General features: G+C 39.3%; 1 long non-coding RNA gene across 1 annotated transcript; it reads left to right on the top strand.

The window, feature by feature from the left end:
- The first annotated feature begins 116 nt into the window (after nucleotides 1–116).
- LOC116963366 lies at nucleotides 117–4640 on the top strand. Its single transcript, XR_004408120.2, has 3 exons — nucleotides 117–483; nucleotides 566–624; nucleotides 2199–4640. It is a non-coding gene; the product is annotated as an uncharacterized LOC116963366 (long non-coding RNA).
- The last annotated feature ends 23279 nt before the right edge of the window (nucleotides 4641–27919 follow it).

The following is a 27919-nucleotide window of genomic DNA, read 5'->3' as shown; positions in this document are numbered from 1 at the left end:
CCCTGCCATGTGACAGCTGCAACCCCCGCCCGCCCCCGGCCGGCATGGCCCCGCGGGGCTGGGGGGGGGGGGGGGGGGGAGTGGAACGCGTAGGATGTTGGGCAGGTACGCGGGTGGGCTGGCGTCGCGCCCCGCTGCTGCCAGCCCGCGGCGGTACCCCGGGCCCGTTGCCCGCCCCCCCCGGGGGAGGGGGTACGGCCGACGGCCGGCTTCTCGCAGCACGGCGGGCGCACGTGTGGGCCCTCGCTGCCTTTCCCCGGGCTCTCTGGGGGCGGGCGGGAACGGGCGGCGGGCCCTGGGTGCCGGGGCCTGGGTGCCCTGAGCGTCGCCCACTGCCCAGGGAAGGTGAGGGCGCCGGGGCCCTGCCCGCGCAGGATTCCCCTTCGCCGCCGCGCCGTTCCGCGCGAGTCGGGGCAATCCAGGAGCTGCTCCAGAGGCCCCAACAGGTTCCCAGCCAAGCCTGGGGTCACCGGCATGCAAAAGGTGAGGTGAGGTTAACTCCTGCCTTCCGGGTCCTGCGCGGCTAGTCCAGACACCGTAATTAAGCCCATTATGTTCCCCACAGGATCCCAGCTCCAGAGGTTCAGGGAAGTGGGCAGGGCGTACAGATTCCACATCTCTGAGGTAATCTATGTAATTTAAGTAAATACCTATTGTTCAAGTTCCATATGTAAGCCTGGACCCTGCAACGGATTCAATTACTGTAGGCTTCACACACCCCTACTCTGCAGCAGCAGACGTCAGACACTGTGCTTTCTCTCCCACCTTTATACGTTTCACCTGAAAGGCTGTAGACATCTTAGACACTGGGAACCTGGAGCCTCGAAATCCTGACAGCTCTGATAGCAAGATTTGTAAGGCTGAAACTTTGTCCCGGCTCTTACTGTTCCCATGTGTATCTCAGGGCACAGGTTAAATTCAAGAAACTACATTTTAATCGGGAATCATGAATTTTCAAGTCAGGCAGGCAAGTCCTCAGTAACTACAAACATTCACGTGCTACTGTCAACACAACTGTTTCAAGTGCACAGGGTGGTGTGCAGAGCTGTGCAGTGTTTTGTCAGCTTGCGCTCCATTGACCACTGCTGTTAAGGAAATTGCTGCAGGAAAACTAACACTGCAGGAACACACATTCTTTCTACACATAAAAGCAAAGAAACAAAGGGTAAAAAAAATAATTAGTATTTATTTACAAGATACTCATATATTTGTAAATGAAAACTGACTTAGCAGCATCAACGTGTCATAGTTCAGTTTCCTTGCAGCCACCTTTTTTCAAAAACTTCATGGTGGCATTAGATCAGGAAAGCCTATGAAACACTGAGCTGTTCTAAACAGCCAGTAGGACAGTGACAAATCCAGACTGTCAAAGCTATCTATCATTAGCCTGTACCTGTTCCCATTGAAGTCAGTGGGAAAACTTCCTTCTCTTTCAAAAGTACCAGCATTTGTTCTAGCTGTCCAGTTGTTTCACACCATCACACCAAGATACAGGGACGCTTGAACATGTTGTGTTCCTATTTAGGTAAAATATGCTATATTGGCTACTTTGGCAAAGCAATCAAAAATTCAAGAGGAAGACCTTCATGTTTATGTTGCTCCAGAGAATTACTGAGCACCTTACTAAAATTAAAATGGATTTAAAGTAACTAAGCCTTGTAGAGAGCACAGCGAAGGGCCTCTTATTTGGGAAAAGTGAGCTTGTCTTATCTTGAGTGTTGGCAAAGGCTGTGATTCACTAGTAAGTGGCAACGGAGTCATTAAGCTGTCAGTTTTAACATTCAAAGGAAAGAAGAAATAGAAACAAAGCATTTTGAACTTACTTTATCATAGCAGTCAACAATATACATCATGCATATGTGAGGTATGGAACGAGAGAATCTGAGAAGAGAAAGCAGAAAAAAAAGATTAAAATGATGAAAAAGGCAAGAACTTCTGGTTTTGCAATTTTGAAAACCACTCATGCAGTCATGGAATGCTGTGCCCTTAGAAAAACCTAATGCATATTTAGTGCTAATAATATATGAAGCTGTTTTAAATTAAGCAAGGTAAATCAATTCAGAAAATTAATCCATTTATCTTTGCAGCTTCTTTTCTCAAAATACCCAAGAAAACAGTAAAACTGATTATATTATGAATTCTAAAATGTTTATATGCTGTACTTCAGAATCCGTGACAGAAAGTCTTTCTTCCCACAGGGACATTTGTTGTCTTCAGAAGTGTCAGGGACCGATTCTGCATCTGATACAAACGCTTCAAGCACTGGCAGCCCCCAAGCCCAGGGGTCTCCTCATCATTAGTTTTAGGTTGAGACTGCATCATGACTGTGCCTAAGCAAATACAAATGTCTTATTCACAGGTTTGGCTGGACTATAATGCATCTGCCCTAAGTAAGCTTGTATAAAAATGAGAGGTCTCACATTCCTCTACCATGTTATCTCCACATGTAGCAAAGCATTTCTGCCAACCTTTGTTTGGCATCAGCATTACTGATTTGTCTGAAACCCTATCAAAAATAACAACACACACACACCCCCACACACCCCGCTTTAGTTCTGAGTTGGAATAATTCCCTCATCCAGTTTTCCATGTAACTGCACAAGGAAGAGAACTTATCTGTGGTGGTTACGCAAAGACGGGCCCTTTCCACGGCAGCCTGAATATAGGTCAGCCTGAGGGGATGATGTTGAGGAGGGGGAAGCATGGCTGTAGAGAAGAATTCTTGTAAAACTAGACCCTCAAGCTCTCTCTTTGGCTAATGAGATTGGTTTCATCCAGGAGACTACTGAGAATAGTAGTCTGGGTGAGTTGGGAGTAGAGGAAAGGGGGTTGCATAGAGAACTGTAGACTCTGCATTGGGATGTTATGGGTTGACTCTAAAAGTATCTTTTTCAGTCCCTGATTATTTTAAATCAGATAAACACCGGTGTACAGATTCAAGTCCAAACATATGTTGTTTAAAATATGCATTCACTTCAGGCAAAAGACACACCCAGAAGCTGTCTGATTTTTTTTTTTTTTACATATCATTAACGCATTGAAATCGGATACTGCTTTCAAGTAACCTACCTCCAGAAAAGGGCAACCTTCAATCAGGCTGGTTTTAGCAGTTTATTAAAAGTAAGTAATTTACCTATTACTAAGTTAAGCAAAACCAAATTAAGATACGTTTTCTGTTGAAAGTTAAAATTAGAACACCTTTTATAATATTATTAACTTTAACAGGTTGCTTAAGCTAAATTCAGGTTTTTTAGTCAGTTTTCAAAGGAGTCTCAAGCCACCTCAAGAGGCAATTGCATGTAGTTGTACGTAGTTATATACAGCTAAATCTGAAGGATTTATGTCAAAAGAAGTGAACAGTTACATCTACTAAATGATTATGTCCATTAAGGCCACCTTGGGAATTAAGAGTCTCCCTATATACTCCTGGATCACCAGGTAATCAAAATCTGTGTCTAGTATTCTTTTTCGATTTTCTGCTTTTCATGGGTAAATAAAGTGATTTAGGTAGTGTTCAGCAGCAAAAAGTAGAAGCAAAGCAGAACAACATTGCTTATGCTCTGACACTTCTCAATTCTGATAGAGCAAGATAGAAATCAGTGACCTATCTATCCACTTCCCTATCAGTAAATGGCAGAATTAATGTTCTGTCTGTTTATTCCTAAACTTTCCCAATTCTATTTTATTTCCAAAGATGACATGTAGGATTATCTGGGAGAAGGAAATAAAGAGTTCATCCGCTCAAGATCATCACTCCCTATTGCAGGTTCCCTGATTTAATCTGTTTAAAAAAAAAAAAAAAAAGAAAAAAAATCTTAAGGCTGACAAAACTTTTTCTAAAGCCACAGCTGGAGAGAGAGATGAACCAGTGAGACCCATCCTGCTCAAAAAAAATAAAAGTGGAGCAGGACATGATTTTTGCAGAAGCTGCTTGCATACACAATATCACTTGCAATAGGCAGTAGAAGGTTTTGCCTCTGGTACCTGTCTGGATGTTACTAGAGTCCCACAAAAACTCCTTATTGGATGCAGAAGACCTTTTTCACTCCTTTACTTTGTGTAAACAAGTATCTCATCCAATATCGTGGAGTATTTTTCATGGAAATTACACTAAAAGCAAAGGTTTCCCACACTCCTTTTCTTCTGCCCATTGAGTATAGCAATTTATATTACTTTCAGTTTATAATAGCTCTAAGACTTCATGACCATTTATTTCAACTCCTGTGATTAACCATTGCAATTTCACTTGTGTTTGAGGAAAATAATAAATTTTTCTTAAAAAATTTCCTAGTAATTGTGACTCTCCTACTAGTGTGTCATAAGTCCATGGTGAATATCCCAAGGTGCATACAGAAATTTATTTTTAGTAGTAATTATACTCGACTTTATATGATCCAACACTGAAACCATGAAAACCAAATTATACATAATTTGAATGCACTGATTACAACCAGAAAAACCATATGAACTCTATCTGAAAACTTTGCCTAGGGCAGAAAATGTTCAGCTTTTATAGAATTCATCCAAACAGTGAGTGTTTGCCTCCATTACAAATAAACTTAAACATCCTAAGGCAATCCACATTAGTGATGATTGTTAATGTCTTCAAGTCATGTCCTGCATGGGGCTAAGTGGGAAGTTAAGTGCATGATTGGAAGGACAATTAAACAATCAACATCTACAATGATGTAACTTCAAAGAAGAAAAAAGAGGAGTTAGTTTTATGTCATTAAGGAACACTCAAGTTGAAATGTTGTCAATTTGAATAAAAATAAGTAGACATAATTTCAGGATGGTGCTACTGCAATAAAACACCTGTCAGGTCTGTTCTACTCATTGTTTTAGTTTGTTGGGGTTTTTAAACATTTTGTGGTAAAAAAGGATCAAGAAGTGGCCAAAAAGGGAATCCAAAAGAGATGCCCTGTCTCCCGGACAGTAACATCTCCACTTTTCTCCTCTCCTTCCTTGGCACGGGGGGGGGGGGGGGGGGGGGGTTACTGCACCTGAAGCAACCGGGATGGAAATTTCTGCCAGAGGAAAGGTGCAGGTGCTTAAAGGCCACATCTGCTCTCATCATCACAGGCAAATTTGGTAAGGTCTTTGTCAGCATTTTGCGGCCCTCGATGTTAAGTATTCACCACTTTTATGTGTGTAGTTCTCATTGAAGTCAACAGCCAAAAGAATCTCACAGTGAGAAATCAATGGGAGTTACGGCCTAAATCTTTGAAGAATTTAGATCTGTTTGTCTGTTCCAATGGGGGAACAAGCTGCAGCTGGGACTCATCTCATGTAATTTTAGCAATTTGGAAGTTTGGTATCTATTCTAAAGCAGTTGTCTTGGCTTCTTCTGTAGTCAGTGGAGAAAGACATCCAGAGAGTGTTTACTACCTTTCTAAAACAAGCAGTCAAGGCTTTTGGAATGAATCAGCCTCTGGAGGATTTTCTCCTTCTCCACTGACTAGAAAGAGCCTTATCACTAGGATAGACGCTGGATTTCTAGACGATTCCCACTCTGTGCCTTCAAATATACACATTAAATAGCTAAATAGACTAAAATGTAAGCATATTTCTCAAAATTTTTCTATTATAGGTACTTTAAATGTTGTTGTAACAGTAAGAGGCCAAATTTCTCACAAATATGAATTGCTCTAGTTTTCAGTTTTATTATACCTCTGTAATAGTTTGCTTTGTTGTCTGCTAATGTAACAAGTTGTATTAAGGATTCATTAACAGATAAAATCTTGTAAGATTTAGTAAAACAACAGGGAAGAGCTATGCTTAAGTGAAGCATCATGTACAAATACAAAATTAGGACCCTGTGGAAAAGGATCTAGTAGTGCATGACTAAGTATGTGTCAACAGTGAAACATCAAAGGCGGCATTTTGGGATGTATCAGTTGGAGTTTTCTATGTGAGAGAAAGAAATAATATTCTGGTGAGGTCTGAGATGAAGTACTGTATCCCATTTGGGGGTCAGATATAAAAGGAGGGGAGAGGAGTGGAGAGGGCTACAGAAAGCTGGTAAAAGCTTAGGAGGACACAGTTTACAGCTCTCACAAAATGAATATCCAGTGTCTCAGCTCAGCAAGCAGCACTTGAGATTTTGCATAAAGCTATCCCGTTGCCATCACTGGGAACCAGTGAGTCACAGCAGGCTGTAGTGTCGTCTGGACTCGCTCCCCCCTTTCTGCTGTTGGTTGCCTGTTGCTTTCCCAGTTATTATATAAAACAAAATAAGCAAGCACTGTCCCAGTAAGAAGCTGGCCAAATGCACATTGCACCACTTCCACAGCTGCTGAGATGGTTACTTGCAATAGAGTTGTTTGCCAATGAAGTCTGACTTTCTGAGTGGGAGCATCAAGGAGCAGGCTGGATCAGAGAGCAGCAAACACAGCCTGCTGCTCTGGGCGCCAGCTAGAGCCCAGCGGGAGCTGTAGCGAACCCCAGCACTGTGCACCAGCTGGCCAGATTGGTGAACGGTGGTCTGCAACGCGCTCTTTGTATTGATCTCGTTAATATGGAATTGGGAGAAACTGTAAGGGATACTGGTATGAATCCTGTTTGTGGCTCTGATGCTCTGTGGGAATCCTACACAAGCAAAACTTTCTATGGCCTCTTTTACATCTCTCGCATTCAGGCAACGTGGTTTGGGAAGCCTCTGAAATGCAGATGTCACCTTCCAAATAGCCCTGTTAGCTGCCGGCTGACACTAGGAGACTGAGCTTTGTCCACTTCCTAACGGCTGTGGCACTTCTCCTGGCCCTCAGTGACTTTGTCAGGTGGGTTTTCTGCTAGGGTAAGCTAAGAGAACCATCAGCACACATTTCCATGAACGTTGTCTGTCGTGAAGTTTTTCTTTTTGTTGTTTTCCCTCCCAGGTTTGCAGCCTAGTCATCTCCTCTCAGTCATTGCTCCCTTTCACTGGCCTCTCCACGCATTCCAATCTATCAAAGGCAATAGTTAGCAGTGCAGAGTGTTGCACATGCTGAATCTTGAAATACTTTTCTGGTTGTGTGCTGTCATCTCCAAACAAGAAACTTTTGGTTCAGGGACCCTCCTTGCAGTTGTGGTCTCTATTGCTGTTGCAGTTTATGGAGAGGAAATAAATAGGATAAAAGGGTACAATGCTTTAGCATTGCTACAAGGAAAATAGCTCAGTGTACATTTCACTTTGGACTCTGCTGACCTTGGCAGTAGAAAAAGCAAACTTCTAGAGACGCCAACAACAGTGCTGGCATCCTACCACATCCTAGGTGGGTCAGGAGACACAGTGCCACAATGTGGATTATTAGGTGCCTCGTCCCACATCTACGGTGTCAAAATTGAAGCAGTACTACCACAGGCATGATCAAGCTGGGCACAAGTCTGGCAGCAGTGATTAAGAAACCCTGGCTTTCATTGAATTGCAGACACTTGATAATTGAGTTAACCTTTGAGTGATTTAGAATCAGAAAAGTCTCCACAAGGTTGGCTAAGCTACTTCTACAGTATGAATTTCCCAATTTTGTGGAAACAAACAAACAAAAATCTAGAAACTAAAGTAAACAGAAAGACGTTTGCAGATCATTTTAAACTTTGAGAATATTACATCTTATTTTAATCATAATGAAAAAAATTTCCTCCGCTAATACACCACATTATCCACATTAATATTTTTCATTCTGATTTTTTGTTAGAAAAAACCTGCTAATGATAAATGCAAAATTACTTTCCTAGAATTTTGATAAAATCATACCCACACTCACCGAGTACCACATGTGAGTAATAGTTCAGTTATCCCACTGATGTCACTGAGATGGAATTAAAAGTGCTGAAATTTTCAGTGATGGATATTTCACTGCAGCTGTGAGCAATGTGTTCCTCAGAGACTAATTCTCCTGGGGCAATGTTAAACCCTTGGACTTGCATCTTATTAGTAAAATAATACAATTTAAAAATAATATCAGAAGAGATCTAGCCAACAAACTTAGCCATGTGTATATTTCAGTTTGTATAGAAATTAATCTCTTAAATTATAAATAAATGTGCTTTTCACACATATATATGGCTGCGTGTCATAAAAAATAAACTATGAAGTATGTTAAAATAAAACCAACAAGACGATATTCGGAGTTAAAACTAAAACCATAATCGCTTACATGGCTTTTGAATATATGTCATTGTCTACAAAATGGCAACAATTAAATATGAAGTGGTAGAATTTTTTTAATTTTTAAGTGTAGCTGCCTGACTTTCGCATTTTAAATCTCTTAAACTTGCTCTCACGCTTTCCAAATACTTCATTCTCTAATTTATGTTCTTAAACAGATGTTTTTAAATTAAGTATATATTTAATTATAAAATACATTAGAACAGCTCACACAAATGAGTAATTCTACCAAAGAAGCTACTACTCGCTACTTTGCAAATGCAAACAACCCTTTGTTGTTGCTATTGTTATGTAGTGGCATACACTGATCTCCAGAGCTGTAACGAATGGACTATTGTAAAAAGCCCTGATTCAGAAGAGCATGTATTTAAGAAGAAGGTTTGGACACAGAACGGCAAGCCCGGTGGGGTGGATGGTGAGAACTCTCCCTGGCCAGGACCCCTCCATGAACCAGGACCTGAGTGTACAGACTTGTGGCAAAGCGGACCTGCCTGCAGTTGACAGGGAAAGTCATTATAGCTGCAAGTAGTCGTGAGTGGCTCGAAGCTGTCTCTAGCACTATTCCTTCAAGCAAATCAGATGTGCCTGAACAGCCTTTAGCCTGTGGCCTGAGGACCTTTCCATACCCTTGGCCAATTTCTCAAGTGGGGAGGATGAGGGAGTGCAGCCAAACAAGAGTATCCCTGTAAATGGTTCCTCATACCATTTTCTCAAGCAGCGGTGACTTTGGCTGGATTTTCCCATGCAGCAGGCTGCCTGCTCAGACCTGCCCCTACCACCTTTTCCACGGTGTGAGCACAGCTGCCTGTGGTGCCTTACAGGAAGCCAGATCATGATGGGGTTTTTTTGCTGGAGTTATTTTTAATCTGGCTCTGTTCATTCATCTGGTTTGTCATTTGGCCCCACAAAGGATTCCAGGTGCAATAATATGAATCAGGGAACAAGTGGCAAGGCATTAGGGGTCCTGGGTGCACCTTAGCAGTTGTTACCACTGAAAACAACATATCAAATAAATTGTGGCCTGAAGAATCTCATTTAATGTGGTGGTAAATCCAGTTTTTGGGCACCGAGTCTGAGATTAGAAACATCTCAGTCCCTTGAACTTAGAAAACCTCACTTGGCCTCTTCAAATGCGTTCAGTATTTTCTCCATAGGTATCTCTGTCCTTGAAACTGCTGGCTCAAATGTTGCTTCCCTCTAGTAGCTTAACTTTATGCTGGATCGGGATGAATCTATCTGTAGCTCAGACAAAGCTAGTATAAAATCCTCAAGATAGCATTAAACATTATCCTGCCCAGTTTGGCAGAATGCAATTGCATATTCACACCTGATCTGGCTCCAGTGTGCACTTACATTTACTCCAGTAATGCGCAGGTCTGGTATTAGTGATCTTGGAACCTGCAGTACAAGAAAAACAAGCTCATTTTCAAAAGCCTGACAGAGATTCATACTGCCAGTAAAAAATGCATAGGGGCTCAAAAATTGAAAAATAGTTGAAAGAAAACCAGACAGCGTGCATCAATGCATGTACTTTAAATTCTTGTTCCATTTCTAGTGCTGTAGAAGCTTGTCTGAAGCCACAAAGTTTGCATGTATGCCACAGTTCTTTAATGCACATTTTTTTATCATGGTGTCTTGATTTGAATTATGTGTACTTAATGCTCAGACCTCCATTTTTATATGGCATATGCAAAGTCATATATACACACTTCCACATATACACATACACACAAATATATTTTATATGTACTTTAACTTTCTGCGCACATGGTATTTAATGTCATGTACTGCGTGCATTTTTGTTAGGAGGAGTACAGAAGGTTCCAAGCTCGGCTAGTGCAGCCTCCAACTGAGACTATCTATGGCAGCCTCAGGCTCAACAGCCTGGCAGGAAAACCCGCGAATCCTGCTGCACCCCACAGGTTTCTGTGACTTGCAGTGCTCATAGAAACATCCTCTCTGCTTTGGCGTTAGAAATTGCCAGATGAGGAACCTTTGCTTCACTCTTTCAAACTCACTAAATTGTTATACAACTGCAGTTTTGAGTCTCTGTGATGCTAAACTTGGCATATGTGTTTTTGTCACACATACAGTAAATAAACATCAAGCAAGGGGGATACCACTGAAGCTGATGGATGTTTTATTGCATGATTTTAAAAAGGCTGGGCATTCCTCCCCATCAGAAAGACGCTGTTCTGTCCCAGAGTCAATAGTACAGTGTTATCTCATACTGTCTAACACAATCCTACAGGATTGGTGGTCGCCATGGATTCGGTGAATTGTTCTGGGAACGTATTTGGTCCATTCTGGGAAATGAAGTAGAGCACTCAATACATTGCATCACAAAATCTGATTTTTTTAAATTGATCTGTCACAGATTAGTTTTTCATCTGGAAACTTCAAGAAAGACCAACAAAGGGTCTGGAGAGACACTGAAGAAAAATGTTCTATAAAATACCAAGACTTGTATTCCTTGTTTTCATTTGTGGTCTCAAAGGATGTTCAAAAACCATTTTATATGTATTTATAATTGGTAAATATTTGGTAAAGACTATAAACAGTATAGAGGACAGCAAAAAGAGGACAGCAAATAATAAATGCAACCTGGAGATACTGGAAATAGAGACAAGACATACTTTAGGCCTTCGTTCTATAAACAGATACACACATGATTCATTTTAGGAGTGTGAAGGGTCTTTTATTTCCAGGAAACTACTCCCATATCTAAAGTCACACAAAGACATATGAGTGGTGTTTTCTGAAGCAGAGTAATTGTACAAAAAGTTAAATCAATATATATAGTAATTGTACTCTGAAATTTAGATTGCAATAAAGGAGAATACTTAGATGTTGAGAAAATTAATACAAAAGTAGGTGTGCAGATGAAACAGCAGGGAAGTGCATTTCTGAGCTTACTATGCAACACAAAAGACAAAAGACTCGATCCTCTTGCACCCAACGGGACATTTGACATTTTCCTTTCATTAAATTTGCATACAGACGTGGGTGTGACAAGCCACTTAAAAGTTAAGCAGCTTTTGCAAATAATTATGTTTATCTTTAAGAAAGAGGCAGAGTATTCTTATGTTACACTGAATAGTAATTATAACTGGGCTTTTATATTTATCTGCTCTTGCCTTTTGAGGTTGCCTTCGACCGAGAGAGATCGTAAGAAGCTTTCAGGAGCCATTTCCAATGCATAGCACTAATTAGAGCTCGAAAGGGGAGGCCATTAGCGCTTACTTTGGGAAGGTGCAAGGCAACCTGAGGTGCTGAATGCCCTCGGTGACCTGCGATTTGGGGGCGGCGGGGTGCGGGGGGGCAGGCTCCGCTGCCTGCTCCCGGGGGGAAGAAGAAAACCCCTCAATAAAGTGCTATCGGTAGATAATAAGCGTATTACTAAGCGTTTTTTTTCTTTCTGAAAATGATATTTGTACTGTTAAACACACACTTCAGGTATTTTAATTTTTCAAATACCTTTATCATATACCGGCAAGTAAAGACATTCCCTTTGCTTGGAAAGATGTACTCAAGGATACTCACTATTTAAAGTCGGATTAATCAGCATATTAAAGGACACTAATTCTTCTAGAAAGCCCCTTGGTAATTACTTTTTCAGACCCTCACGAGCAGCTTCAAGTCTGTTTATTCCTCTGAGCTCCGGAAATGAAAGCTTTTGGTATGGCGAAATGTTTGCATCTTTTCGAGTTAGCTGAAAGAGGTAATAAAGATGTGTTTTGACTAAACAAATAAGAGACTTGTTGTGAAGTCTCAAGATGTTTATTGCCTAAGAAAGAAAGAAAGGAGATCTTTTAACTCTTCAAATGTTATTTCAATTTTAAATTAATTTAGGTTGACTACAAAAGTTTGAAAGGAAATAGAATGAGGAAATGAGACCCAGAAAAGTTTTGACATCAGTGGTATGATTGTCACTGTTAGGATTTTTAAAAACTGTAAATTTGTAAAAAACTTTTTTTTCCTTAAGAAAGAGTGCAAAATGGAATAAACCCAGCCACATTTATGTACTGAAAACCAACTGCACTTGAGGACTCCAAGGGCTTGACCATGGTAGGTTTAAAGGGAACCTTTAGTAAGAGTTATTGAGGGAAAAGACTATTATGAAAAACAACCAGAGGTCTCGTGCTGGAAGGAAATTGCCAAAGAATGTATTAATCAACTGGTTTACTTTCCACCATTCTACCACTAAAAGGGTAGTTCCCCTTTGTGGTGACTGTTCAGGGGAACAAGGTTTTGCATTTAAATAATGATAAAAGAGCACACAAACTTTTGGTAATAGAATCTTTTATACAAAAAAACAACAATTCAAATGCAACAATGGGTACCAGTAAGGAACTTGCAGTGCTTCAGTTCAAACTAATTTATTTCCTTGTTTCATGACTAAATATTCTATTGATCAGAGAGAAGATGATGCCTGGCAAACAAATGGGAAACAGATGATAAACCCCTGAGTCTGGAGAATGAATTGTGAATAAGCAGATGTCCATTTTCTTCATGCAGGTTTTGCGAATGCTTAGACTTTTGAAAGAATGGATCTTATGACAAGACTAAGGCCCATGTGCTTTAGAGCCAGTGATTTCATAGGAAACTTGTCAAAGCTGAAGAAAAAAGATGCAATTCCATCAAAAAGATTTTTTGCCACCTTAGTGAAAGAAGTAATAAAGTAGCTTCTTTTGCTCTTTCTGAGTTGAAGTTCAGTAACTGAAGTTCTAGGACATTTTTTTTTTTTCAAACTAAACAAGGCCCATTCCCCATTGCCTGCAGAATAAATGTGGTAATTTTCAAGCTAAGGCAAGTCAAAGGTATAAAACAGCTTAAAAAAGGGCTTCCTAATGGATGCAAACCTAATTACAGATAGTCTATTGCTTCTCCAAAATAAACACATAATAAAATAATAAGTAATAAATATGTAGTAATTACCTCATACCTGCGTATAATGAATCATGTATTTCAGTACAGTGACTGATGGCACTCTCTGGGAATCATGTAGCCTGTGGAGGTGTAAGTTCATTTCTGGAATTATTTTGTCAAATTTCAATAACAATAGAAGGTTGTGCTTTGATTCTCTTTACCTACGTAGGTATTTTGTGATTCTTTGATTCAGAGGAATAAGGAAGGCTAGAGTGGGCTCCCTCTTCTGCTTTCCATCTCTAAAAGTTTGTGTTATCCAAAGACTGAAGCTTCCACAGAGTGAAGAGACTTAAGGTCATGAAGAGACTATAGATATCTGTAGACAGATCCAACAGGTCTCAGTGCACTCCCTTTATATAAGCAGAAAAGACTGTCTTAGCCTCAGGCAAAATGGCTGTTACAAGTTGATCAAAATTTAAGTGCAGAAAAGTAAAATCAGTATTTACAAAACAATATTGAAAGGGAACTACTGATATTCTACTCCTCCCTCCCTTCCTTCCTCTCTCCCTTCCTCCCGCTTTCTCTCTCCCCAAAACCTAAAAAAATAATAAAACACATACTTTAAAGTGATGTATAGAACAAAGTCACTCTCAGAAAAAAAGAGAAAGAGAGTTAATCTCTGCTTTAAGATAAGCAAGGACACTCTTCCACATATATTTTCTAGATTATGAACTTGGTAAATTCAGCTTCCATTCAGTCACATAAGAATGGCCTCAGCACAGAGTTCTAACATATAAGTCAAAACTCAGTTTCCAACTCCATTGACTTTAAATACAACTTTGAATAATTGACTTAGGGCCACAGAAGCAGTTGGGTACCCTACATTAAAATTAAGTTCCTAACCCCAAGACTACTGGCTTAGGTTTTGACTGCTGTAGTTCCCTCGTACACACTGCATACTGTCTGGAGCAGCATGCTAAGAACAGTTACTTATTCTGCAAGCAGTTAATTCACCAAGCAAAGATTCAGAGATTCTTAAAGTATATAGTTACTTGTAGACAAACATCCACAGGCAACGTTTGAAAAACTTGTGATGCCTTTCTTAACCATTTCCTTGTATCTATCAGCACTCCATTGAGTTCCTCATTTGGTTACTGTAAATCTGCTTTAATGTAATGTAAACCCTAATACATATAAAAATAATTTACTCTGTTTTAATAATGGATGCTCTCACACTATTTGTTTTCACCTCTGGATGAAGAAGGAAAAGTGCTAGCTGCCTCCAACATGACCATCAGAACTGTCTTGACAAATTCATGGACAGATCCAGAGAAAATCCTCTCTTAGCACTAATGTGAAATATGAGGTCTGGATCGGAGATGTTTCCAAGATGCTGTTTTTGGAGAATGCACGTCTTAATACTGACTCTTTTTCAGAGAAAATATGAACAGTTTTCACTGCATACTGTTTATAACTTATCAAGCTGGTACCAGCTCAGCATATACTTATTGAACAGCTTTGCCATAACAGAACCTCTCTCCACACCTTAATAAGCAACTAATGAACAGTTCCAGGCCATATCCCTCCACTTGAGTTGAACATGCAAGTTACTTTAGTAACTGTTGTGTGTTCTCTGTGAAAGCCTTTCTGGACTTGCTGAGGCCAGACATTAGCAGTGTGCAGATGTTATAGGAAGCCATCCTTTCCCTTCATGCCACCATGGTTTTACTAGTCTTCTCTATATGCTTATTTGGATTCTACTTAATGTAGCCTTTAGCTTGCTTCTGAGGCTGTTTGCTATTATCTGATGTTGTTTGCAAATCTTGCAGAAAAACCATAAGTGTTGGGTGTCACTGATCACTGAGACTCTTGTTAAGTTCAGATCCTGGCTTTGGCCTAACTATGTATTAGAAGACAGATCACTGATAACTCTTCATTGTCTGTCTTGCCTACTGCCAGGCAATCTGCCATGTGTCTCCCATGTTCTCTGTTAGAGCAGCTCTGGCTTTTGCATTCTCCCATTCCTTGAGGGCTATACTCAAATCTGCTGACCTGAGTGCACTGGCCTTGTATCTTTGGGTCATTATCTATCGTCCCTTATCATTTGCTGCTTTTTTGTTCTGTTATTCATTCTTCTGCTAGAGTGTGAAACAAAAACATTGTTCTTTGAAGCATGCTTTTCTGAGGTCCCTCCTTGTATGGTTGATAACTACTGTGACACTGTAGGATGTCTTGCAACTCTGTCTTCATTTGCTTTCAAAGCACCTATTAGATGATAATTTGTGCTTAAGTTCCCAATTGACACTGACTGATTTGTGTTCTACCGCGGGGCATGGAGGCCTGTTGTCTCAACAAGTCAGGTTTGCTACACATCTTTCGAAGATCAAAAAGAGAGTCTCTGCCTGAATTTGTGTGTAAGCTGAGAATCAGTGCACATAAGTAGAAATGAGGATAAGGAAGTGCAGTAAGAAGCTCTTGGTCAGTTTGGTGTTAGTGGTCTCAACACAATCAGAGCAACCACTTGACAGACTTTCTAAGCAACAGACATTTCTGCCTGTGACCTTAGTTTTGTCCTCCGTTCAGCCCACTTCCTATAAAATGGAGTATTAATCTGTTGCTATCTTGTAATTTCTGTAACTTATAATAATGTAAAGATCTATTACAGATCTCCTGGTTCTGTTGATTGCTGGACTCTGAATATTTTTTCATGGATCTGCATATGCTACTGATTTAGCATTTCTGCCTGTGAAGTAGCTGTTCCCGCAGTTCATGTCAGACATACCTCTCTCCACATGTGATGAATGCATTTGTTCCAACTTCCAAATCCTCTGGAACTACTGCTTTATCCCTGACTTTTTAAACCAAATTCCATCTTGTAGCTTTGTCTATATTAGGGACTAACTTCCTCAGGCATTTGCTCCTTGAGACATTGCTAGCTCTGAACTTTTCTACTGTCTGTCATTCTCAACACTCAAAAGAGAAACAGAGGTATTGCATTTTGCATATATTTTCTGTTTTATAGAACTGGAAGAATACTTGTCTCCAGAAGGCACGCTTTGATGTGTATCTCTGTCATTAGTTATGCTGTTAGTGAGTTATCCTTGCAGCATAACACTAGCGTCTCAGCAACGAGAATTGTGCTTAAGTCTTGCACAAGTGTTTTCCTTCTGATGGTTACTGGTGATGTAACCATGCATCCCACTAATTCATCCCTTTCTAGAGAAGGTGACCTTGGTTTTTCATGCGGTGCTAATGCTGCTTCAAGCAGTGCAGTTCTAGCTGTCCTGGAAGGAATTGTTTACATTGGGACTAATGCTTTGTTTATGTTCTGTTTTTGAGTCTTTGTCTGAGTTTACACTGCATAATTAATTGCCTGAAGGATACATTGATTTCTCATAGGTGATTGCAGTATCTGAAAAGATACATCACCACAGTCTGTTCTTATATTTTTTATTTTTTCTTCTGGGCACTGCACTCATGGCTTTCCATGTCTCACTGTCTAACTGGAATCTGAACATAATTTTCCCCCAGTTTGCTTTCAGCCTGATATTTCTACCCTAGTGCCTGTGCAGGCATCTGCTGAAGCTTGATGTTGTGATCATGGGTTGCTTCTTTTCAGACCTCTCCCCTCCAGTGACAAGAATGTTCCAAGCTGCTGTCTCGATTTGTGGGAGTCCCCTTGATGCCTGCTTCAGTTTACAGTGAACACCTTCAGGGGTTGGGTGATGCCCATTGGCATTCATACCAAGTGCTACCTGCCAAAAAGTGTGGGAAAATTTGTCAAGTGGTGGGGTGGCTCATGTGGCCTGACAAACAAGAGCCCATTCTTGATGAGAGCCGCTTGGGATTTTTCCTGTGAATCTTGCTTTATTGGAAAATGTAGAAAATGGTATGTATTGACCAGGTGTCATGTCTAGTCAAAATCGAAGGCAAGAGACCCACCACAGAATAGGCTGGCTGGTAATGCAGCAATGTAGAAGAATGTCATTCATACCCATGCTTTGCACAACTAGTTTTATGTGCAACTCCGTGGATGTCTTAACCACAGGAACACTGAGTACTCAGTCACACCTCTCAGTCCCTTATGGTGCAGCTGCTCAAATTTGTATAATCAGTTCAGGAACTTAAACCCAGGGCTCTTATGCTGTGCTTACCTCCTGCAGCTATTGGCTGCTCTGCTATCTTCTTTATGATTCTTTTGATCAAAAACTCGAAGTTGAAAATCTCCTCTTTAAAAGCTTTTCATTAAACCTTCATTTTCTCTCACAAGAAGGATCAAAAATCGTATGATATTTTCTGAAAATTATCTAAAAATCCTAAAAATCCTGGATTACGTTTATCTGTGCCCTCATCATTGGATGCATTGCTGCTTTCTAAATTCTTAATATGACATTAAGATATAATGGAGTTCAGGTTTTCATACTTTCAATATAGGTAATTTTTCTTCTGTCTTTGTTTTGCTTTCCACAATATGGAATTGTACCATCCTAGCCAAGATATGTACAGTCAATCTGTCCCTGTCTTGTGTTCCTTTATCCTTGCTTCCTCTCTAGGAATAACTTCAGATTGGAATTTGAGGAAGGAAAATTTGCTCCTTGATTGAAACAATTTTTGTCATTTTTATGAATAGATCAATAAATAATCTCATTTGATAACAGTAATATTTGTTAACAACAACAACTTTCAGGCTTATCCATAATACTTTATTCTTACATAAATGAGATATATTTATAAGATACTTTCTCTATCATCTCCTAGAATATGAACTGCTGCTGACAGAAGCTCAGGAAAACCAAATACAGTGAAACTTATGAATCATGCAGTAAAATATTTTCTAATTCCAGATGAAAGTGGCAGAAGTGCCTTTACTGTGGTATATGAAACTGTAACACACAGCAGTAACAATTCAATTTTCCACGTAGGATATGCTTCCAGGACTTCACTCTCTCTGGGGTAGCTGCAGTTCTCAGATGGAACTGGCAATTTTAGTTTTTTTATATTTTTCTGGTTTCGTTGTTTCACTTAAAATGGCTCATTCCATAAAAGAAAATACTGTTGCTTTTTCTCTGTGGAAAACATAACACTTCACATTTTCTTTAAGTTTGGAAACAGTGAGCTGTTATTTGAACTTGTTTAATAAAGGGAAATTTCTGATACTGGCAGAGGATAACTGGAAATATCTTTCTCTCTGCAGTAATCTTTAAGGATTTAAATTGCTCAACATACTCAATACTTTTGAAGTACCATTAGCATTTTCACTTTTCAGATTTCCATTTGTGCGAATGTGAGAAAATGAATGCATGCCTTTTTTTGGTTTGTTCCTTTGTAGAATTTCAGTGCCTCTTTGCTTCAGTTTGTTCTTTTAGCTCTATTTGCCTGTGTAACTTAAAACCAAAATGGAAGTGAATGGTTTGAAAGAAAGATATTTGCTTAACAGCTAGTGGCTCTAGCTAAAAAAATCTACAGTTGGTGTACACGCTGGGTGAGGCAGCCTGGGTTTGACTGCAAAGCTTATAAAGTATTGGGTATTTCTTATTTAAAATAGATACTTTTTTGAGTCTTTTTCTGTGATTTTGGTAATATTTTTCATGCTTTAGCCTATGTTTTCTTAAAGAAATTAAGTTTAGAGGATTGAGTGGTCCTTCTGCATATTTGTGTGTCAGATCATCTCCTACCATTTTTGAACCTACTGTCAGTTTCAAACAAGACAGAGGACCGGCAGGCTATATGACACCAAGTTTCCAGAAAATAGCCAGAAGAATTGAGAAGGAACAATTCTGAATGGAATGAAGAGAACAGTTGAGGGAATAATTTACATTTAGTAGATATGGGAGAACTCACACAGAGCAATGCTGTTAGACACTGTTAGACATCACCCTCATCTTCTGAGATGGAGAGTGTGGTATTTGCCTTCCTCAGCTTAGGAGGGTACAATGTGTTCATCATGTCAAACTCCCGCTACAGTCAACAGGGAAAAATAATCATTCATGGAACTAGACTCCATTGATTTTATTGACTAGATCTCCACTAACCATAGGACTGCACTTTTGCCCCAACTTTCCCTGCTTTAGTTCACATTGCAGATGTATTCCAGGGACACACTCAGGAGGCTTCAGTTGTTTAATGGGCATTCAGCACACAGGACTAGACTAGAAGTAGTCCAAAATAAATACCTCTGAAATATGTACAGCACCAGCTTCCATCTACTGGTCCACACTGCTTGCTCATGTAGCGTGAATGTGGAACATGGGTTTTACTTTAATAAGTGATTGCAAAGACACCCTTTTTGTGCTCTCTTTGTGGCTAGATCATGTCAATTTATGAGCAATGTGTTCTGCTGTGTTCATTCTACCTAGCTTCAGGCAAATCAGTTGTAGTTAAACACTCAGTATTGGGGTATTTTCCCATTTTCTATTGCTCTGCTGCAATTACTATAGCAACACAGGGTATGTTAAAGTAGTCAATTAAGAAGTTTTTAATCACTTTCTTTTGTCTAAATGAATTTTATGGTAACAAATTTGAGGTCCATCTATTAGAACTCTTCCACTATTGCTACTATAACAGAATAAAACCAAATTACTCTAGTGTCAACAGTCTTTGGTTATGGTTATGGAAAAGACTCTTCCACCATAAAAATTCTGAGATTTGTTATCTTCTTCATTCAAAAAGAGACCCTGGGGGGCTTTGCAGAGCTGATTTTTGACTGCTTGAAGTATCTAGCTTTAGTGTGATTCAAAGCTACACACTGAAAGTAGAAGCCTAAATTTGTTACAGTTAATATAACATCTTAAAAGAGTTATTCAAATCACTTATATTAGCCTCCATTCTTGTCTCCAAGGAGTATATGACAAAGAGGGACTGTCTAGCTCATAAAGTCCATTCCCTTGCATGCATCTGAACATAGATTTAATCAGTCCGTTTTTTCTGAGTCCTCAAACAAATTTTCACAGAGTTGAATGTTTAGGCTCTTGAGAAATTGGTGACCTGAACTTTGTCTTCTTTCTGCGAAAAAGATGCAGATGCACTGTTGTCTATGTATGTCTTGTATGACCCAGGCATGGGTAACCAAAGCTTTTCTTGTTAGTTATCACCACTTGCAGCATGATGTCAAGGTATATCACATGTAGCAGTGGCAGCTCTGCGTGCTGTGCCTGCATGTGTGCTAACTTCAACATGTGTGACTCATGTATTGTATCCGTACTACAGCTTGATTTAAGCTGTGCAGTGTGAAAAACCCTACTTTCAGGTTCTCTGGTGCAAATTTGTAATTAATCTCCATATTTCAAAAGAAGAAGAGAGTTGTCAGTACAATTTAGAGCAAAATCTGGTTCTTTGCCCTTGGAGTGATAACAGAATGGCTTGTGTTTATAAACTATTGTTTGTAAAAATCTGCTGCATTAAAGATTCAGTTACATACAGTGAGAGTAATGTTCTGCAGATACCAAATACCCCCGTGGATCAGTTAAGGAAAACTAGTCAGCAATTCAAGCAACACATTATTTTGACATAGAAGATCCACTGGTAGGCATGTCAAAGAGGTAAATAACTACCCAATTCACTTTTTTCATTATAGAGGTTTTATGTTTCTCCTGATTAAAATGGGGAGGGTTAAATCACTGGCCTTGAAAAGCAATTAGAATGTAAAATGAAAAGAGTTTAGGGAGAAAATTATGAAACTAAATTTTTTCTATTATCTGTTCTGAAATCTTCATATATTTATCTATTATTTTCCAGTTTTCATTACTACCTTTTCCTGGAATAAGTTCACTTGACTGTATACCTCTGATGAGCCTATATTGCTCTCACTGATACAATAAATGGTCAGAAATATTGGAGGCCAAATTAATCATTTAGACTGTTCGCTTCACTTACCCAGTCCATTTATGTGTCAATCTCACCACATGCACGTTGTGTGGTTACAGGTAAACAAACAAGCTCCTCTCTAGGTCAAAACACATGTTCAATTAAGCTTGCATTTCAAAATAAATGATGTGTTAATCTTTTATAGCTTTTTAATTTAATGTGGGTTTAGTCACTTAATAGCTTCAATAGTAAAAAAAGAGATAAATATACATGGCAAAATGGGTTAACATGAAGTCATGAATACTTCTGGAAACTGGCTTTGGAAACATGGAGTATATTGTAACTGAAATTGCGTCCCTCACATCATTTTGTCTAAAAATGAAAGCCTTAAAAAAAAAAACAAAATAGTAGTACCTCCTGCCTGAATATCATAGACTTAATCTTCATCTCTGTTTGGTACAACTCTAAGAAATGGTCTGTGAAGCTAGGCCTGTATTCTCCATCTCAGGAGGAAGTGAGGTTCTGATGACATAGAGGCAGGTCTGTCATTGAAACTGTTTCAGAACTCTGCATTGTGAATTGGAGTAAAGGACTTAAACCATTGGAAAAAAATGTTGAAAAGGTAAAATAAAAAAACTCTCCTTATATTCTGTATTGTCTTCCCATTTTACTTTTTAGCCTATAATCTACCATATTTCTCCTGCCCTTGTGTCTCCTAAAATCCACCACTTCCCGTCAGCATGACCCTATCTTCCTACATGTCATTACTATACTTCTTTACTTATCTTCCATCAAGAAAATAACATTGTGGTTAGCTTCTGAAGAGTAGAACCTCTTAAGATGCCCTCTGAATGCATTTCATACTGGATGTTGCTCATGGGTTCCCCTGCATTCCTTTTGGTTTCAGCTACTGCACTGTTTTCTTTCAGAATATTGAAAGATAATGTCTGATTCCAGCCCTTTTCACTGAGGGAAAAATTTTAGTAAGATGAGTTTCCTAGTTACTCCAGATCCAATGTCAGAGAAGCACTTAAGTCACAAACTCTTCAAGACCCAAATATCCAACTCTCAGGCAGTTAATGGAACACCAAGTGAGAGTAAAACGAGCTGGATTTGTCCTTTTGATTAGTGTGCACTGTCATAAGAAACTCCTTGAAAGATAATTCACTTTATCATATGGATTTTCAAAACAACTAGCACTTCTCATTTCAATGCGTACAGAAGTACCTGTATTTTAAATGACTTCCCACATGTCAAAGACATTACTGACAATAATGAGAGTGAGTAGGCACTGACTTATCTTGATGAATTTTTCTCTTCCTTTCAGAGCCTTGAGATTTTGAAAATCTGAATTCAGATCCTCCAGTAAAGCATATTTGCCCATATGACTATTGGCTTATATCCTTGTAAACTGGCAAAAATATTTTAAATATTATTTGCGGTATTTCAAAGGGAAATAGGATGTTTAAAGCAACTTTTCAATGCTCAATATTGTCAATGTTTGGAATTATTTCCAGGACCAAAATTCATACTTAGAGGTGCAGCCCCAGCTTCATATCAGAGCCTAGACTCCATGTCAAATACTTTGAGTACTTGAAGAATATTGAAAAGACTTTCATGTTCTTTGTAGTAGTATAGATTTACATTTCTTTCCTATGAAATGCAACAATGATATTTTAAAGGAAGAAAACAAGAGATTCACTAATATTCAAAATTAACATGAAATATGAACTGTCAAAGTCTGTTAAACAGATGATAGAGCAACCATATATTTTACTTAAATGCTGTCACTCCATGTACTAGACTCCTGTGTTTAATTCATGGAAACATTAATTACAGTGCTAAACTTCTCCTGACAGGCAAAGTATAACAAGTTTTCAATTAATAAACCACACCTAATTTCATCTCAACCCCTTTTCTGTAAACAAATGCATGAGTGTGTCTCCAGAAGTACACAGTCTCATCTGCATGGAAACCTAAATATTTAAAATTAGAATCTCTATTGAGGGGGAGGGTTACTATGGAGGGACTTGATCTACAGCTGCTGTTTAATACCAGCCAACTTAAATCTCATGCCAAAAATGTCTAGTGTTTGTTTTCTTTTGTGAAGAAGCAGATGATTGTCCAGATGATATCCAGATGATTAAAAGGAAGCTGAATCTGTATCCTATCAAAGTCCCTCTGAAGCTCATCCATAATTTCTCCTTTCTCCCACTATATATATTTCTTTCATGTGCAAAAAGTTACAAAAGTTTCAGACAAACAAGAGACTATTCATTAGACAAAAACGAATACAGTAGTGTACCAAAACTAAATCTCTACAGTACATTGCTAGGTGATCACTATCCAATACAGTAAATATCTTCCTTGCAATGACAATTATCCTGTGTTCCGTCCTACTTCATAAATTACCCCAGAAACAGCAGCTGATATAAATATCTTTATGGTCTAGGCCAACATTGGTAATATTTTATCATTGACCAAATATTAGTGTATTTGTAGTAAATTTGTTTGTCAGAGAAATCTTTTTTATGAAGACTGCTTTCAAAGACCAAAACCTTCAAATCATGTCAAAGACATGATATTTCTTCAGCTAGCAGATTTTTTGAAAAATTGTTTTAGTTTTAGGAACCACAGCACTAATTTAGTACCTCACAATACCCCTGCATACCTTCTGTGCAAGATAAGCATGTCACTTGTATTTTTATTTTATAAGTTTTGACAAATTCCACTTTAGAGTTCTATGTGACTTACAAGAGACACTAATTTGGCCAAGTCTAGTGTCCTTCAGTGTAAATAACGACACTATGCCTCCTTTATTGAAATAGGCAATTTTAGAGCATGGTTCGTCTCACCCGTTTTAGACAGTTACTTTAAGATTGGATGAATCACTCTTTATTGATTATATAGACAAGATTTCAAATGATTATAAAGGGACCTTAAGCATCTAGATGTCCCATAGACACCTCAGTATGATCAAATGGTAGATTTTAATGCACACTGCATCCTGTCTTCCATCACCTGACCTCACGAGAAGTAATATAAAACATTTCACAGAATTTTATGAGCATCTTTCACATGGGTAAAGGCTGAAAGAATTGGGACTATTCAGCCTGGAGAAGAGAAGGCTCAGGGGGGTCTCATCAATGTGTGCAAATATCTGAAGGGAGGGTACATAGAAGAGGGAGTTAGACTTTTTTCAGTGGTGCCCAGTGACAGAACAAGAGGCAATAGGTACAAACTGAAACACAGAAAGTTCCATATGAACATCAGGAAACACTTTTTTACTGTGTGGGTGACAGAACACTGACAGAAGTTGCCCAGGGAGATTGTGGAGTCTCCATCCTTGGAGGCATGGGCCAATGCAACTGGCTTAGGTGGCCTTGCTTGAGCAGGAGGGTTGGACCAGATGACTTTCAGACATCCCTTCCAACCTCAACCATTCTGTGAATCTGTGATACTACATCTGGATTCTGTTAATGACATTTAAATAAAGATGTTGCTGATTGCAGATATTTAAATAATATGTAGGATTTTTGAGGGTGCAATTTTGCTTTACAGAAAGTCCTGTTATCCCTCAACTTCTGCTCCTCTTGCGTAATCACTGGTGCTTTGACTGACTTGCTTGAGTTGTTTGTCTCTTAAATGAACTGGTTCAGCTTTCTGGGTCAGCAGCATGTTAAACCTGTTAAAAAAAAAATTTAAAAAGAATAATTTTCTTCTTGTTTACCTTCTTGAGCCAGCTCAGGTGCATCACTCAAGTCTCAGTGGTGTAAAGGAATTCACAGCTGTACTTTTGCTATTGTCTACAATGTCAATCTTCATCCTAAAGAAAGGAACAGTTTAAGGAACAACTGTGTAATTTTTATGTGCATCCAACTAGATTCTCTGTGGTGAACAGTGCTGGTGGCAGCATATGAATATCAGCAATTTACTGTACCCACTGGTAAAAGAGCTTGAGGTACCTGTGATGAGTACAGTCGTGGCTAAATGTATTGACCTGGACCCTTGTACTCCAAGTCTCAGCCTCGGTTGGCTGGAATCTTCTTAGAAACCTCATTTGGGTAACTTCATTCATTACCTTCTCTAAAAATAAGGTGTCTGGTTTTGCATGATTTCAGCACGAAACCAAGTGAAACTCAGTGATTGTGATTTCGTTTTGCTTAGACCCCCTGGGTAGGCGTGGGTCTGGGAGTGGGAGCGGGGGCCAGTGGCGCGGGCAGCCACGCGGAGAGGAGCAGGACCGAGTGGAACAAGCAAATGAACCAGATAGGCAGCTCCAGTCTCGCAAAGGGAAGCTGCAACTTCACAGGCAATTTAGCTAGTACAATTTATTCTAATTTATTACAGTAAACTACATATTAGCAAACATTAACAAATCAGGGGCAGATTTATGACAGGGAAGGCTACTGTGCTAATGAGTGGCCCCCTCATTAGCATTGCCTGGAGCAGCATATGTTCTCTCTCAGCCTTTCCTTACCACATTTTCCCATTACCATCACAGCAGAAACAAGCCTTTCATATCCTGTAATCTCTGTCTGGGAGGAACCTTGTTTGGAAGCTAAAGAAGAGAACTGGCAGAAGGCTTTTTATATGAACTACAACTCCAGTTGTTTTTATTTGGGCATTTACTTGAAGAAGCACAGGAGATACTGGGTACTGGGTACCTCTCAAGATCTGGGTCCCAGTTGTGGTTACTGCCATGACTATCACCTTCTCTATTGTTTTATTCCTCCATATACAAAATAGGATTCCTAACACTTCCCTATCATAGCAAAAGGTTTTTATTTTGTAAGACTTTTTTCCATCAATATGTATTTTTTTTTTCATTAGTATGTATTAAGTATTTGCATTTTCAGCATTATTGTACCTGGCTTAAAGAGGGGGAAGGGTCTGTGGATTTCACCGATTAAGTACTGTAAAGCATTTGAGATCTTGGATTGGCAGGAGCTGTCAAAGCATAAAATATGATCAACATACCTTTAAATGAAAGACCCAGAGTATCACAATTCAGAGAGCAAACAAACCTAATTGTTTACTCTCCACTCTGCTGCAGTCAGTAAGTGCAGACTTAAAATTAATGTAGTATACTTTGGCCACCCAGCTAAAAACCACAAAAATCCATATAAAACACCTTCCAAATTCCTCAACGCCAGATTGTACTAGTTTAAGAAAACTCTTTCTATGATACCTTTTCTCCCTTTAAATGCTTGGTCTTTTTTCTAAGTACATAGCACTTTGAAAGGATCAGAGTGACTTTTCTGTCACAGATTCATAATCCAGCTGTTGATAAAACTACTCCTAAATGTTTCTAATGGTAGGTTCTGTATTCCCCAGAACCTACCCGCTTCCCCAGAACAACTCTAAAGAAAACTTGTCATTCTGAGTATCAGCAAACTGAAAGCTACACTGTGATTTTTTTGTAACCCGTGAGAACTTGATTAAGTCCTGGTTTGTAACAATCATTTAATTAATTGTTGGTCCTCTCATCAGGCAGTCTGGATTTCACTCTACAGACATGTGCAAGGTTCTTTTATTTTTTTTTTTTTTTTTCCCCCCGTTCAAGACAATTTACGTTTGCCTTGTAACACTTCATTGAAGACGGGGAAAAAGAGAGCAATGCAAATGCCCAGATTTTTCCAAACTGCTCTGGCCACTTCGAATCACCCCATAAAACTTCCAGATCCCTCTTCCTTGGGGAAAAGTGCAGGTGGTGGTGGGTTGCAGAAGTTGCTCCTAAACTAAGCTCCCCCCGGCCACCAGCAGAGAGGGTGTGGAGGGGGGGGAGAAGGTGTTTCTGGGGCTGGGGGTCTCTGGCTGCTGCCCGCCTGCTATTGCCCCGTGTGGGTGTTGGCAGCTGGTGTGAGACGGGGCTGCGCAGAGCGGAGCTCGGGGAAAACAGCCAGGGCCTGCCAAAGCGGAGACCTTCGGTTTTCCTTGAACTGCTCTGTAACGTTTTCAAAACTGAGGAATTTCTGAGAATAACAGAGGGAGTAGGGGAAGGAAAAAAACAACAAAGAGGACTAGAAATGAAGTGAGACCCCTGAGCATCATTCATTCACCGGTGAAGGGAAGGGGGAAAGGGAAAACACAGGAATGCAAAGATTTAAACAGTGGACATTTTGAAATTTTCAGTTCAGAAGACTTTGTATTATTGAGATTTGTTTGCAATTTTGTTGTTAAAATAATAACTAGAAACTTAATTACTATTCTTTGTATGGTCCACTGATCCTTTCAGGATGGATAAAGCTTTAGTGAGGGTAATTTTTTCCCCCCATACATAAATTAATATATTTTAAGACCAGCAGGGACTGTTCATCTGACCTCATACATAACAAAGGCAACTGATTTGCTGTATATTAATTCCTGCTTCAAGTCATCTCTGATTCTACTGCAGCATACCACAGAGAAATCTTCCCACTTCAAACCATTATCCCCTTGTTTGTATGTCAACGAGCTCCATTATCCTTTTTGGTACCACCATCACATCGGGAAGTCTAATTCCAGGGACTAACCAGGGACTATTCCAGTCTAACCAGGGACTCTGAGATCCAGTAGACCTCTTGGTCCCCTCCTCCAGTCCTGGGAGAAGGGTTGTTAGTCTCTGTGACTAAGTACATGACTTTACTTTTGATCATGACAAAAGTCGTATCATTACCTAAGTAACCAAAAAAAAACAATGTCAGTAAATCAGTTACTGCTTTTTTCTTTTTTCACCACTGCTCTCAAATTTGTGCCAAAATCAAGCTGTGGTGATATCTGGTTTATTTTTGTTCCTCCTTTAACTCATTAATTAAAATGTAAATTAAAATTAGGGTCAAAGATTGTTCTTGTGGGACTTTACTCAACAATTTCTCCATGTTTATAGTTTCATTTCAAGACTGCTGGTTTCTAATCTATTTACTGTATGTCCTGTTGACTTTACAGCATTCTAGTTTATTGTTCATAATATTGTGTGGTATCCTGCCAAAAGACATTTAATTTATTTACATTGTTACCTTTATCAAATCCATAATTTCACTTACTATTAAATAATTACTTGCAGTTGCAGACAAATTGCCTCTTGGCATTTTTTCTGCAGAGAGGAGGGAAAGCAGA

The sequence above is a fragment of the Tyto alba genome, unplaced genomic scaffold (genome assembly GCF_018691265.1).
Source record: "Tyto alba isolate M040663 unplaced genomic scaffold, T.alba_DEE_v4.0 Super-Scaffold_2, whole genome shotgun sequence".
NCBI classification, from domain to species: Eukaryota; Metazoa; Chordata; class Aves; order Strigiformes; family Tytonidae; genus Tyto; species Tyto alba.
Note: the sequence above shows the minus strand (reverse complement) of the source record. Positions and strands in the feature narration are given on the sequence as shown.